This window comes from Muntiacus reevesi, chromosome 5 (genome assembly GCF_963930625.1).
Source record: "Muntiacus reevesi chromosome 5, mMunRee1.1, whole genome shotgun sequence".
In the NCBI taxonomy this organism is placed as follows: Eukaryota; Metazoa; Chordata; class Mammalia; order Artiodactyla; family Cervidae; genus Muntiacus; species Muntiacus reevesi.
This window is the reverse complement of record NC_089253.1, coordinates 72,061,989-72,077,398: the sequence shown is the minus strand read 5'-3', so window position 1 is coordinate 72,077,398 and position 15,410 is coordinate 72,061,989.

The following is a 15,410-nucleotide window of genomic DNA, read 5'->3' as shown; positions in this document are numbered from 1 at the left end:
TACAGCCACTATGGAGAACAGTGTGGAGATTTCTTAAAAAACTGGAAATAGAACTGCCATATGACCCAGCAATACCACTTCTGGGCATACACACCGAGGAAACCAGATCTGAAAGAGACACGTGTACCCCAATGTTCATCGCAGCACTGTTTATAATTGCCAGGACATGGAAGCAACCTAGATGCCCATCAGCAGACGAATGGATAAGGAAGCTGTGGTACATATACACCATGAAATATTACTCAGCCGTTAAAAAGAATTCATTTGAATCAGTTCTAATGAGATGGATGAAACTGGAGCCCATTATACAGAGTGAAGTAAGCCAGAAAGATAAAGAACATTACAGCATACTAACACATATATATATGGAATTTAGAAAGATGGTAATGATAACCCTATATGCAAAACAGAAAAAGAGACACAGATGTACAGAACAGACTTTTGGACTCTGTGGGAGAAGGCGAGGGTGGGATGTTTCGAGAGAACAGCATGTATATTATCTATAGTGAAACAGATCACCACCCCAGGTGGGATGCATGAGACAAGTGCTCGGGCCTGGTGCACTGGGAAGACCCAGAGGAATCAGGTGGAGAGGGAGGTGGGAGGGGGGATCGGGATGGGGAATACGTGTAAATATATGGCTGATTCATATCAATGTATGACAAAACCCACTGAAATGTTGTGAAGTAATTAGCCTCCAACTAATAAAAAATAAATAAATAAATAAATAAATAAATAAATAAATAAATAAATAAAAAAAAAAAACTGTGGTGCTGGTGGTGGTTTAGTCACTAACTTGTGTCCGACTCTTGTGACCCCATGGACTGTAGCTTGCCAGGCTCCTCTGTCCATGAGATTTCCCAGGCAAGGATTTTGGAATGGATTGCCATTTTCTTCTCCAGGGGATCTTCCTGAGGGGATCTTCTATCTCCAGGGATAGAACCCAGGTTTCTCTCATGGCAGGCACTCTCCTGCGTTGTAGGTGGATTCTTTACCAACTGAGCCACCAGGGTAGTCCTGGAAATAAAATTAGTTCTAGGTAATAGAAGAAGTGAAATATCAGGAAGAAGATGCATCGTCCAGTTTTCCAAAGTAGCATAATTCTCAATGAAAAATCCTGGTCATCAATCCAGTCTAAGAGATCTCAGACTCTGTATCACACCCTTCTCTCTGATCAAAGTGACTCTGGCTACGGATTTGCTGTGTTTCTTTTTAAGAAGTCCCAGAAATGCAGACTGTAAAAAGGGGTTGGACATCTGGGTTAGGCTGGTGCCCAGTGCAGTGAATAAGAATGTAGAAAATCACGTGGACATGGTCTCCAACACCATCTCAGCTTGGCTGTTGGCACTTGTCTCAACAGACCCTAAGCTTGAAAGTCAGACTGGCGTCTCAATGTTGCTATTACTTCCTTGGGTAAATATCTCTTCTGAGAAATTATAAACAAATTACTTCATCAGCAACATGCAAAGCCACTGTGGTCTGAATTATAATCTCTTTTTCCCTTCCTCCTTCCCTTCCAGTTTTTCTCTCTCTCCTATGTGTGTGCACACGCGTGCGTGCGCACACACACACACACACACACACACACACACACACTATAAATGCCCAAATACCACATTTTCTGGTCTAAACTGGAATAGCTTAGAAAGTATTTTATCTGGCTGTAGAGTTTAAACACTTGTATGTATTGTTGCTGATTTTTGAATATGTGATTCTTAGTTTAACAGAGGACATTGGGATTATAAAAAACAAAATTATCCAAACTCCCATAGCATAAATTCTGCTTTTTAGGAGCTATAAGTGTTTCCTGAAACTGAGTATATCAAATGCTATGAGATGAGAAGGACCACTTAAGCTGCTGGGGGAGGAGAGGGATAGTAAGACACACCTGGCCTGTCCCCCCACCATGTGCAGTTGCTATGCAGTGACTGGACCTCCTCTCCACCCCACATCCTGGTGAGGTTTGCTCCCTAACTTCATTCAGGCCTTACTCAGTTGCTGGCTCTTCACCCAGTTTCATCTGTAGTTCATAAGAATTTTTACCTCCTGTAATTACAAATGCATTTGTTCACCAGTTAATTGTTCATGTCCCCTTCAATCATGTGAATTTGTTTACCAAACCAAACTTGAATCTGTCTTTGTTTTGTTACATACATTCATTTTCTTCTTTTAGATTCCACTTATAAGTCATTACATACAGTGTTTGTCTTTTTCTATCTAATTTATTTCACTAACTGTCATACTCTCTAGGTCTACCCATGTTGTCTTTGCAAGATAAACAAAATTGATCAATAGCCAGATATATTAAGAGAAAAAAAGAGTGCCCAAATCAATAAAATCAGAAATTAAAATGGAGATGTTGCAACTGACACCACAGAGAATCATAAGATACTATTATGAGAAATTATTTAACATGGACAACTCAGACATAAACAAATCCTAGATGTGTAAAAACTCCTAAGACTGAACCAGGAAGAAACAGACGTATGAGCAGACCAATTGTCAGTACTGAAATTAAATCAGTAATAAAAAATCTCCCAAAAAACAAAAGTCCAGGCCAGAGAGCTTCACAGGTGAATTCTACCAAACCTTTAGAGAAGACTAAACAGCTATTCTTATCACAATATTCCAAAAAATTGCAGAGGAAGGAATGCTTCCAAACTCATGCTGTGAGTTGGCATAATCCTGATACCAATATCAAATAAAGATATCATAAAAAAGAAAATTATAGGCCAATGTCACTGATTCACATAGGTGCAAAACTCCCAAACAAAATCTTATTAAACTGAATTCAATAATATATTAAAGGAATCAGACAACCTGCAAGTGGAATTTACCCAGGGATGCAAGAATGGCTCAATGTCAGCAAATCACCACATTAACAAGTTGAAGAACACATGGTCATCTCAATAGGTGCAGAAAAGGCTATTGACAAAATTCAACACTCTTTTGCAATAAACACTCTGAACAAAGCGGGTGCAGAGGGAACATTCCTCAATATAATAATCGCCCTATATGATAAGCCCACACCTAGTATCAGAATCACCACTCTCATCACTTTAATTCAATATTGTGTTGGAAGTCCTAGTTCTAGCAATAAAATAAGAAAAAGAAACAAAATATAGATCAATATATCAGGATTGAAAGCCCAGAGATAAACTCATGCACCTATGGTCACCTAATCTATGACAAATGAGGCAAGAATATACAATGGAGAAAAGACAGTCTCTTCAATAGGTGGTGCTGGGAAAACTAGACAGCCACATGTTAAAAAATGAATTTAGAGCAGTCCCTAACACCATACACAAAAATAAGTTCAAAATGGATTAAAGATCTAAACATAAGGCCAGACATAAAACTCATAGAGGAAAATAAAAGCAGAACACTCTTTGACATAAATCACAGCAAGATTTTGTTTGATCCTCCTCATAGAGTAATGAAAATAAAAACAAAAAACAAATGGAATCTATTACACTTTAAAGCTTTGGCACAGCAAAGGAAACCATAAACAAAACAAAAAGACAGCTCTCAGAATGGGAGAAAATATTTGCAAATGATGCAACTGACAAGGGGTTAATCTCAAAAATATACAAACAGCTTAATATAAAATGCTGCCTAATAGATTCAGCTTAATATAAAAATATAATAACCCAAATCAAAAAGTGAGTAGAAAATCTAACTAGACATAAAAGTGTTGGTGAGCATTTGGAGAAAAAGGAAAACTTGTGCACTGTTGGTGGGAATGTAAATTATTGCAGGAACTCTGAAAAACAGTATAGAGATTTCTCAAAAAACTAAAAATAGAACTACCATATGATGCAGCAATTCCACACCTGGGAATTTATCTGAAAATGCAAAGACACTAATTAGAAAATATTTATGCACCACTATGTTCACTGCAGGTTATTTACAATGGTTAAGATATGGAAGTAACCCAAGTAAGTGACCACTGAGAGAGGAATAGATATGGATGATGTGGTGTGTGTGTGTGTGTGTGTGTGTGTGTGTGTGTGTGTGTGTATGAGTATTTATATGTTTATATATATATATTTACAGCCATAAAAATTAATGGCATATTGTCATTTGTGACAACATAAACAGACACAGAGGGTATTAAGCTAAGTGAAATATGTGAGATAGATAAAGACATATACTGTACGTTTTAACTTACATGTGGAATCTAAAAAACAAATGAACAAATAACAGAACAGAACAGAATTATAGATACAGAGTCAAACAGTTGATTACCATAAGAAATAGGGATGGAGGAAGGAAAGAAATAGGTGAGGGAGGAAGGCTAAGGGGTACAAACTTCCAGCTGCAAAATAAAGGAGTCGTAGATATGAAATGTATTGTGTGGGGAATATAGTCAATAACTAAGTAATATCTGCTTGGTGACATAATATAACTACACTTCAGTGGTCATCATTTTGAAATGCATTGAAAAGATCGCAGTGTCATATACTGGGAACTAGTATAGTGTTGCAGGTCAATTATTTTTCAAAAACATACAAAGAAAAATAGCAACTTATATGGGAAAAGAGATCAGGTTTGTGATTACCAGAGACAGGGCGTTGAGGGAAGGATAATTAGAAGAAGGGGGTCAAAAGTTACTACACAGTTCTAGTTATAAATAAAACTGGGGATGCAATGTATAAAATAATAAATATAATTAACATTGCTATATATTATACATGAAAGTTGATGAGAGAATAAAGCCTAACAATACTCATCACATTTTTTTTTCTATTTCTTTAATTTTGTGTCTGTTTGAGATGATGAGTGTTCACTCAACTTGTTGTGGAAATCATTTCATGATGTGTGTAAATAAGATCATTATGTTTTACAACTTAAACTCACACAATACTGTTTGCCAATTATATCTCAATAAAACTAGAAGGAAAGGAAGATATAGAGTAAAAGGAAAAAAAAAAAACTCAAACCCTATCAGACTCACTTTTTTCATTTACAAAATGAAATTATCTGTATGCCATCTCTTTAATTGGTGAGATTCTGTGAATACTTCTCCCCACTGGAAAATGGCACTTTATTGTTGAAATTCTAACTTGAAAACAACACTTACAAGGAAGAAAATATATGTTTTTCATAAATAAACTACCATTTTCCTGATGTGTTTTTCTCCAATGTTTTTTAAAATTTGTTTGTTAGGGAGTGAAGATGGAGGTGGATAAGGGGAGATGTCAAAAATTGTCTGTCCACCTTGGAAATTACATCTAAAACCAGATTATTACTCAGAAAGGACAGGAAATATCAGAAAAATTTCTAATTCCAGGTATCTGCAGACAAAAGAGAATGAATATAATAAGTCCAATTTTAGTTCCCAATGCAAGTGCATTGCTGGTTTTTTAGCTTAAATTTTGTCTCAAAGCTAAAACAAATTTATTGTTTTTTTTCTCTTTTTAAAGAAGAAATATCATTCTTATTATTTTCAAATACTCAGTTTACCCAAAATGTAAATGAGTAAAACAGTTAAAGGTCAAACAATGGGAGGGGAAAAAAGAGAGGGAAGTACCCTGATAATCTCGGTAGTATTATAGGTTAGTGTCCCAGATTCTGGCTCAGTGATGTGGTGGTGGAGTAAGTAGTGAGTGTACAGGTGGGCGCTGGGATATTGTCATAACCTGACAGCATTATTTGCATCATTTTTGGAGGCTTTTGTGAAGGTGAGATTTAATATTAAATTGACATTACAACACACACAGTCTGAAAAAAATTTTAGATCTGGTAATAGCAGACTGAAAATGACCACTGCATTTAGAGAGCTCTTCTATCTCCCAAAATCCTATTGTGTGTGTTAGTCTCTCAGTCATGTCCAACTCTTTGTGACTCCACAGACTGTAACCCACTATGTTCCTCTGTCCATGGAATTTTCCAGTCAAGCACACTGGAGTGGGTTGCCATTCCCTTCTGTAGGGGATCTTCCCAACCCACGGTTGACCCTGAGTCTTCTCCACTGCAGGTAGATTCTTTACCATCTCAGCTACATGAGAAGCCCTAAAATCCTCTTCAGTTCAGTTCAGTCACTCAATCATGCCCGGTTTTTTGATATACCATGGACTGTGGCACACCAGGCTGCCCTGTCCATCACCAACGCCCGGGGTTTACTCAAACTCATGTCCATTGAGTCTGTGATACCATCCAACCATCTCATCCTCTGTTGTCCCTTTCTCCTCCCGCCTTCAATCTTTCCCAGCATCAGGGTCTTTTCCAATGAGTCATCTCTTCACATCAAGTGGTCAAAGGATTGAAGTTTCAGCTTCAGCATCAGTCCTTCCAATGAATATTCAGGACTGATTTCCTTTAGGATGGACTGGTTTGATCTCCTTGTTGTCCAAGGGACACTCAAGAGTCTTTTCCAACAGCACAGTGCAAAAGCATCAATTCTTTGGTGCTCAGCTTTCTTTATAGTCCAACTCTCACATCCATACATGACTACTGGAAAAACCATAGCCTTGATTAGATGGACCTTTGTTGGCAAAGTAATGTCTCTGCTTTTTAACATGCTGTCTAGGTTGGTCATAACTTTCCTATCAAGGAGTAAGTGTCTTTTAATTTCATGGCTGCAGTCACCATCTGCAGTGATTTTGGAGACCCAAAAGATAAAGTCAGCCACTGTTTCCACTGTTTCTCCATCTATTTGCCATTAAGTGATGGGACCGGATGCCAAGATCTTAGTTTTCTGAACGTTGAGCTTTAAGCCAACTTTTTCACTCTCCTCTTTTACTTTAATCACAAGGCTCTTTAGTTCTTCTTCACTTTCTGCCATAAGGGTGGTGTCATCTGCATATCAGAGGTTATTGACATTTCACCCAGCAATCTTGATCTCATCTTGTGCTTCAAACAGCCCAGGGTTTCTCATGATGTACTCTGCATAGAAGTTAAATAAGCAGGGTAGCAATATACAGCCTTGACATACTCCTTTTCCTGTTTGGAACCAGTCTGTTGTTCCATGTCCAGATCTAACTGTTGGTTCCTGACCTGCATACAGATTTCTCAAGAGGCAGGTCAGGTGGTCTGGTATTCCCATCTCTTTCAGAATTTTACACGGTTTATTGTGATCCACACAGTCAACGTCTTTTGCATAGTCAATAAAGCAGAAATAGATGTTTTTCTGGAACTCTCTTGCTTTTTTGATGATCCAGTGGATGTTGGCAATTTGATCTTTGGTTTCTCTGCCTTTTCTAGATGCAACTTGAACATCTGGAAATTCACAGTCAATATATTGTTGAAGCCTGACGTGGAGAATGTTAAGCATTACTTTACTAGTAAGTGAGATGAGTGCAACTGTTCAGTAGTTTGAGCATTCTTTGTCATTGCCTTTCTTTGGGACTGGAATGAAAATTGTCCTTTTCCAGTCCTGTGGCCACTGCTGAGCTTTCCAAATTTCCTGGCATATTGAGTGCAGCACTTTCACAGCATCATCTTCTAAGATTGGAAACAGCTTGACTGGAATTCCATCATCTCTAGTAGCTTTGATGTTTCCTAAGTCCCACTTGACTTCACATTTCAAGATGTCTGACTCTAGGTGAGTGAACATACCATCGTGATTATCTGGGTCATGAAGATCTTTTTTGTATAGTCCTTCTATGTATTCTGCCACCTCTTTTTAAAATCATCTGCTTCTGTTAGGTCCATACCATTTCTGTCCTTTATTGTGCTCATTTTTGCATGAAACGTTTCCTTGGTGTCTCTAATTTTCTTGAAGAGATCTCTAGTCTTTCCCATTCTGTTGTTTTCCTCTATTTCTTTGCACTGATCACTGAGGAAGGCTTTCTTATCTCTCCTTGCTATTCTCTGGGACTCTGCATTCAAATGGGTATATCTTTCCTTTTCTCCTTTGCCTTTTGCTTCTCTTCTTTTCACAGCTGTTTGTAAGGCCTCCTCAGACAGCCATTTTGCTTTTTCGCATTTCTCTTTCTTGGGCATGATCTTGATCCCTGTCTCCTCTACAATGTCATGAACCTTCATCCATAGTTCATCAGGCACTCTGTCTAACAGATCTAATTCCTTGAATCTATTTCTCACTTCCACTGTATAATCGTAAGGGATTTGATTTAGGTCATACCTGAATGGTCTAGTGGTTTTCTCTACTGTCTTCAATTTAAGTTTGAATTTGGCAATATGGAGTTTGATCTGAGCCACAGTCAGTCCCCAGTCTTGTTTTCCTGACTGTATAGAGCTTCTCCATCATTGACTGCAAAGAATAGAATCAATCTGATTTTGGTATTGACAATCTGGTGATGTCCATGTGTAGTCTTCTCTTGTGTTGTTGGAAGAGGGTGTTTGCTATGACCAGTTTGTTCTCTTGGCAAGACTGTATTAGCCTTTGCCCTGTTTCATTCTGTACTCCGAGGCCAAATTTGCCTGTTATTCCGGGTGTTCCTTGAATTCCTACTTTTGCATTCCAGTCTCCTATAATGAAAAGGACATCTTTTTTGGGTGTTAATTCTAGAAGGTCTTGTAGGTCTTCATGGAACCATTTAACTTCAGCTTCTTCAGCATTACTGTTCAGGGAAGAGACTTGGATTACTGTGATATTGAATGATTTGCCTTGAAAATAAACAGAGACCATTCTATCATTTTCGAGATTGCATCCAAGTACTGCATTTCGGACTCTTTTGTTGACTGTGATGGCTACTCCATTTCTTCTAAGGGATTCTTGCCCACAGTAGTAGATATAATGGTCATCTGAGTTAAATCCACCATTCCATTCCATTTTAGCTCTCTGATTCCTAAAATGTCGACATTCACTCTTGCCATCCCCTGTTTGACCACTTCCAATTTGCCTGGATTCATGGACCTAACATTCCAGGTTCCTATGCAATATTGCTCTTTATAGCATCGGACTTTGCTTCTATCACCAGTCAACTCCACAACTGGGTGTTGTTTTTGCTTTGGCTCCATCTTTTCATTCTTTCTGGAGTTATTTCTCCACTGATCTCCAGTAGCATATTGGGCACCTACTGACCTGGGGAGTTCATCTTTCAGTGTCCTATCTTTTTGCCTTTTCATACTGTTCATGGGGATTCTCAAGGCAAGAATACTGAAGTGGTTTGCCATTTCATCTTCAGTAGAACACATTTTGTCAGAACTCTCCACCATGACCCATCCGTCTTGGGTGGTCCTACAGGGCACGACTCATAGTTTTACTGACTTAGACAAGGCTGTGGTCCATGTGATCAGATTGGTTAGTTTTCTGTGACTGTGGTTTTCAATCTCCATACACTTTATTTCCTTTAATTCTTATGACTGTTTACATAGAATAAGATTAATACCCTCTTTTCACAGAGGATATAGTAAGATTTAGAGAGCCTATATCAATTATCTTAAGTCACACAATTGATAAGTAATAGGACCAGTCTATGAACCTAGGTTTGTCTGGTTTAAAACCTGTGGTCTTAGCTTCAGTGTTATATCATATAGATATATATCATATATCATTGGTGAGATGAGCATCTTTGTTTTATCCTCTCTGGATCCCAGTGTCTGCCTCATGGTGGCAGGCCTGTGTCTATATTGTTCACTTTGTCTCAGCCCAATGCCTTATATCTAGTACACATTTGACAAATATTTGTTGAACATATCAGAGTCTTGGGGATCATTTCTAGTTGAGAACTACCCCATTTATGTATACAGATAAAATAATTCTTAGGGAGGTTTTAAATTTAGACACTTCAAAAGACAGGGAAAGATTCATTGAGAATTATTAAAACAGTAGTCTGCAATGCAAACTCTATAATTCATGTAGGTATATTTATATATTTACAAATATTAAAAGATAAACTATTATAAATGGAATGAATAAGCAACAAAGTCCTACTGTATAGCACAGGGAGCTATATTCAATATATTATGATAAACCATAGCAGCTTCCCAGGTGGTTCAGTGGTAGAGAATCTGCCTGCCAATGCAGGAGGCACAGAGATCTGGGCTTAATCCCTGGGTCAGGAAGATCACCTGGATAGGAGATGGCAACCCACTCCAGTATTCTTGCCTGGAAAATTCCAGGGACAGAGGAGCTTGGTGGGCTCCATGGAATTGCAATGAGTTGAACACAACTGAGCATCCATGATAAACCATAATGGAAAAGAATATTAAAAAAATGCATATAAATGTATAACTGAATCACTTTGCTGAACAGTAGAAATTAACACATTGTAAACCAATTAAATAAATAAAACCAAGTACATACTTTAAAAAGACTATGATCTTTACTAAACTCATATGCACATACACATGTACATTCACATAAAAGAAAATTCTCTAGATCCTCTTTATAGAAAACCGTTGAGAGTGACTCTATTGTGGCTAATTGTGAAGTTTCCCATTGGTTGCTCAAAGACATCACTCTGCTAGTGACAGTATTAAAATGCTGAGTAGAACTTCAGAAGCTAGATTGCCTGAGTTTAAAGTTTTAAATTTTGGCAACTTAGCTATTGTGTTAGTTCAAGTCCTTGAAAGTCAAAAGCAATTATTGAGTTTACATTAAAGTGGAGGCAGCTGTAGTGTGCAGGATGAAATTCAGATCCTAGTTCAGATCTGATCTGCAGGAAAGGAAAGGAAGCTAGGAGGATAGGGTGGCTCTGTGCATGCATGCTCAGTTGTGTCCCCCTTTGAGAGACCATGGACTGTAGTCTGCTAGGCCCTTCCATCCATGGGATTTTCCAGGCAACAATACTGGAGGGAGTTGTCATTTCCTTCCCCAGAGGATCTTCTTGACCCAGTGTCTCCTGCGGCTCCTGCATTGGCAAGCAGATTCTTTACCACTAGTGCCAACTGGGAAGCCCAGGAAGAGTGTGATAAGGAAGAGTACCAAATTACAGCTCAGATCTAAGAAAGTTTCTGCCAAGCTGGTGAAGACACCACAAGAGTCTGGTCCCCACCATATTTCCTCATTGTCTGAAACAGCCCTGGTGAACGTGATCTTAGTGTAAATAGGGTGTTAGGTCCAGAGGTTCAGCAGCAGGAGCTGCTCATTATCCTGGTAGCAAGAGATCTAAGTGGTGCGTCTTCTGGACCACCACATCAATGATGACTTTTCACAAGGAACTCATTTATTACTTTATCAAATTGTCTTCTCACCAAAACTCTTCAAAAGATTTGCCCATACTCTGTACCTCTGACTTATATTCTCTCACTCATTCTTGAACCATTCTCAAAGCCCATCATTGAACGGGTCTTTCTCAAGAACACAAGTGACTTCACAGTATTCTAATGGCTAAGTCCTGATAACACACCTAATAATAGCAGCATTGAGTGAGGCTGGCTCCTCCCTCCACCTTGAGACACACCTTGACTTACTTCTGATCCTCTTGGTCTTCTGACCTCAGTGATCCCTCTTTCAGGCCCTCTTGATGATGTGTTCTCATCCTTATGATCTCTGAGATGCTTTCCTGACCCAGGACTTGGCCCTCAGACTTCTTTTCTACCTATGCCAACATTTTAAGTAATCTTATCTGGCTTCATGATTTTAAATAAATTTAAAATTTTGTCACATCACACCTCATAACTATTTCAGGTCTCTTAAAAAGTGATCTGTCCAAAAACCTTAGCATCTCCTTGGATTCTTTCTCAGACCTCACATTTAATCCATCAGAATATCCTGTCACCTCTGCCTTCAAAACAAACCAAGAGTCCGCCTGGTCCTTACTTCTTCAGTGCTGTTACCCCGAGCTATTACTCCTCTGTGTTCCTGTCAGAACTTCTTCATGGGTTTTCTCGCTTCTGTTCTTTCTCCTCGACACCCAGTAGCCAAACTTCCCCTTTGAGTTATATTATATCTTCCGTCTTCTCGAAGACCTTCAAGAGTTCTCCACTGCTCTCAGTCAATGGTCTACAAGAGTCTACAAGGACCTTGTGATTTGGCTTCTGCTACCTACAATCTCCTCTCCAAGTATCCTCTGCCTTACTTGCTCTAGCCTGGCTAAAGGTTTTGTTATTCGTTGAGCACTAAGTATACTCCTGCCTCAGGATCTTTGCACTTGCTTGTTCTTTGACCTGGAACACACTTGTCCCGCATATCCAGCTCTTTCACTTCCTCAGTTTCCTTGAATGTCACCCTAGGATTGAGGGCCTCCATAATCACTGCATTTAAAATGGCAAGTTCCTCCCTTAGCACTTTTTGGTCTTCTCATTCTGATTTCTTTTTCTCTGTAGCATGCATTACCATTTACTATATTACCTGTTTACCTACGTATTCAAAGGTATTCTCTCTGTTTCTAATATTCACACTAGAATTGCAAGCTCAGTAAGAATAGACTTCATCTGTTCAACTTACATTTTATTCCCAGTGTTTCATGTAGAACAAATAAATGATAAAATAGCCTGCTTTGTGTCCTATACTGTGCATGTCAAATTCCAATTTATGTAGGATATTGCTTTTGAAAATTGAAGTCTACATAGATACTTATTCAAAGTTTACTCTTATATACTCTCTATCACTTTCTTGGTAAGTAGAGTTTCTTTAACTGTTAGGCTCTCCAGTATTCCATTATCTATCAGACTTCTCCTTCTTCAGCCTATGGTACCTTGTTTCAATCTGAATTCTGTTTTTGTTTTTGTTTTTCCTTAATTTGTCTGCTGCCACCCAGTAGTAAAAGGAAGAGAATTTTAACCTCTTTTTTTCGGGGGGTGGGGGGGGAGCGGTGGGGAAGAGTTATCTTCCGTTTGAAAACTAAGCTGACAATAGATTCTTTCACTGGCTAGGAACTACCTATAGTGGAATTTTCTGTTTCATGAATATAACACTACATGTACTAAGTCACTTCAGTCACATCTGACTCTTTGTGACCCCATAGATTGTAACCCACCAGTCTCCTATGTCCATGGCATTCTCCAGGCAAGAATATTGGAGTGGGTTGCTATTTCCTCCTCTAGGGGATCTTCTCAACCCAGGGACTGAAACTGTGTCTCTTATATCTCCTTTGTTGCAGGCAAATTTTTTCCCTAATGAGTCTCCTGGGAAGCTCTATGCATATAATAGAGTGCAGTGAATATTTGCAGGATTTATTTGAATTGATTTCAATTTACATCTTTAAAGGTTGCCCTTGGGTACTCCATTTTAGAGCATATACACTTTAACCAGTCCAAGACAAACAAGAATGACTTACATGTGTACAGAGTTTTTCCCTTTATCTTCTCCTCTTGTTCTAAACCTTAATTCCAACAAATAAAGAAATAAAATTAAAAGGAGGAATTTGTAACAGTAATATTACTTTCCTCCTTGTTAATAAAAATTTAGACTAGAACTCTCTCATCCAGTTGTTATTATTTGTGGCATTATTGAGCGAAAGATTGATCTATACTGTGTATTATGTACTTACATAAAAGGGAGCAAATCATAACTTATAGTTAGACAAAATTTTATGAACATGCTTATGAAAGCAGTTCTCAGATCCTGACTCAGAAACATACATGCTCCCCAGAAATCCTCTGGTGCCCCTATAGTCACTAACCCTAGAGAAGATAATACCCACTCCTTTCTCCTAACAAGAGAAAGATCTCTCCAGAATCTCCAGACTCCTAACAAGAAAGATCAGCTCTGCCTTTTTAAAAATAATTCTACAAGAGGAAGAGTATGGTCTGTACTCTTTTGTATCTGACTTCAACATTACATTAATGATATTTAGCCAAGTTTTAAGTGTTGTGGATTAGAATCCTTTTCATTTTGTCTGCTTGGCAAGACCCCATTTCCTGCTTATTCATCCTTGGATCCTCATGTGGGTGACTTTGAACCAGGAAGATAGATCTTCTCAAATTTTCTTTTGTGTTGCTATAAATCCTCAAATGGAGAGCAATAAAACCTTCTTAAATCTGTGTTTCAGGCCTTATATGCTGCTAACATGGAAAACTAAGAAGCTTCAAGAATGGTGGTCTAGTTAGTTGGCCAATAATTAGATGTGCAATCAGTGAAGTCAGGCCCATAGAACTAGTAATCAAATTTTCCAGGAGAGGAGCCAATGCGTTGGGGCTCCTCTGCAGCCACTAGGATGAGTAAGTCAAAGGTATTCCTTGCTTCACAGCATCTCTGCAGCCACTGTGATTGTTCCTGGCCCACCCACACTCCTGGAAGAAAGGACCGGGACTTTTGCCTCACTGGGCTAGCTGACAATGGGAATGTTGTCATTTTTGTGGTATTTAATGAATAAAAGTTGAGCAGGATTTTATATCTCAAAGCACTGAACTTCCTCTAACAGCATACTTGGTAAACTTTGGGGAGATGGTATAATTTCTGTGGGGTATGGAGCCTTGAGTTCTTGTGCTAATTTTGTCCCTAACTCATTTCAAAAGTTTTGGATTAAGTACTTTAGGTCTTTGACCTTAATTTCCTTTTTGAAAAAAACAAAAACAAAAAACAGAATGCAAGACTAAGGTCCCTTAAACTTCTGTCATTCCTTGTGTGGTTGCTAATTTCCATCTCTACGCCTTTCCTTCTATTACTCTAGCTTCCCAGCTGTTAACCCTTGTCCATCCAGCTTGTCTGCAAAGTCTCTCTCCAACCAACTATTTAGAATTAGCCTCCCTCCATGCTGTAAACTTGTATTGAGAGCTGCAAGCATCTATGTTCAATGCTGCTCCATCCTTTGATGATAATTTTATTTTGAAGCATTCTTCTCCCTTTCCACACAAGTGATCCATCTACAGATTCTTTTGTAATCATCCATTATATTCCATATCACATATTGAACCGATGAACTCTGTGAGGTTAATCCTACTGACTTCCAAAGATTTATTCAAACTTTAAAGAACAGATTCTGTGTCAATCCCAATCTCCCGCTCTTGATACTATGTATAAAATAGATAACTAATGAGAACATACTGTATAGTACAGGGAACTCTACTGAAAGGTTAGGGGGACCTGAATGGGAAGGAAGCCCAAAAGGGAGAGGATATATGATTCATTTTGTTCTGCAGAAGAAATTAGCACAACATTTTAGGCAATTCTACTCCAATAATTATACAGTGGAAGTGAGAAACAGATTTAAGTGAGAAATAGGTTTAAGGGACTAGATCTGATAGACAGAGTGCCTGATGAACTATGGACAGAGGTTCGTGACATTGTACAGGAGACAGGGATTAAGACCATCCCCATGGAAAAGAAATGCAAAAAAGCAAAATGGCTGTCTGAGGAGGCCTTACAAATAGCTGTGAAAAGAAGAGAAGTGAAAAGCAAAGGAGAAAAGGAAAGATATACCCATTTGAATGCAGAGTTCCAAAGAATAGTAAGGAGAGATAAGAAAGCCTTCCTCAGTGATCAATGCAAAGAAATAGAGGAAAACAACAGAATGGGAAGGACTAGAGATCTCTTCAAGAAAATCAAAGATACCAAGGGAATATTTCATGCAAAGATGGATTCCATAAAGGACAGAAATGGTATGGACCTAACAGAA